Source organism: Physeter macrocephalus, chromosome 3, assembly GCF_002837175.3.
Source record: "Physeter macrocephalus isolate SW-GA chromosome 3, ASM283717v5, whole genome shotgun sequence".
NCBI lineage: Eukaryota > Metazoa > Chordata > Mammalia > Artiodactyla > Physeteridae > Physeter > Physeter macrocephalus.
In genome coordinates this window covers 13,019,634-13,020,375 of record NC_041216.1, presented here as the reverse complement: position 1 = coordinate 13,020,375, position 742 = coordinate 13,019,634, and positions in this window count along the sequence as shown.

The window sequence follows — 742 nt, the reverse complement described above, 5'->3', positions numbered from 1 at the left end:
TTTACAGAACTAGAACAAAAAATCTTAAAATTTGTATGGAGACAAAAAAGACCCCAAATAGCCAAAGCAATATTGAGGGAAAAAATTGGAGCTGGAGGAATCAGACTCCCTGACTTCAGACTATAGTACAAAGCTACAGTAATCAAGACAATATGGTACTGACACAAGAACAGAAATATAGATCATTGGAACAGGATAGAAAGCCCAGAGATAAACCCACATACCTATGGTCAACTAATCTATGACAAAGAGGCAAGGATATACAATGGAGACAAAACAGTCTCTTCAATAAGTGTTGCTGGGAAAACTGGACAGCTACATGTAAAAGAATGAAATTAGAACACTCCCTAATACCATACACAAGAATAAACTCAAAATGGATTAGAGACCTAAATGTAAGACGGGACACTATAAAACTCTTAGAGGAAAACATAAGAAGAACACTCTTTGACATAAATCACAGCAAGATGTTTTTTGATCCACCTCCTAGAGTAATGGAAATAAAAACAAAAATAAACAAATGGGATGTAATGAAGCTTAAAAGCTTTTCACAGCAAAGGAAACCATAAACAAGACGAAAAGACAACACTCAGAATGGGAGAAAATATTTGCAAATGAATCATTGGACAAAGGACTAATCTCCAAAATATATAAACAGCTCATGCAGCTCAATATTAAAAAAACAAACAACCCAATCCAAAAATGGGCAGAAGACCTAAATAGACATTTCTCCAAAGAAGAC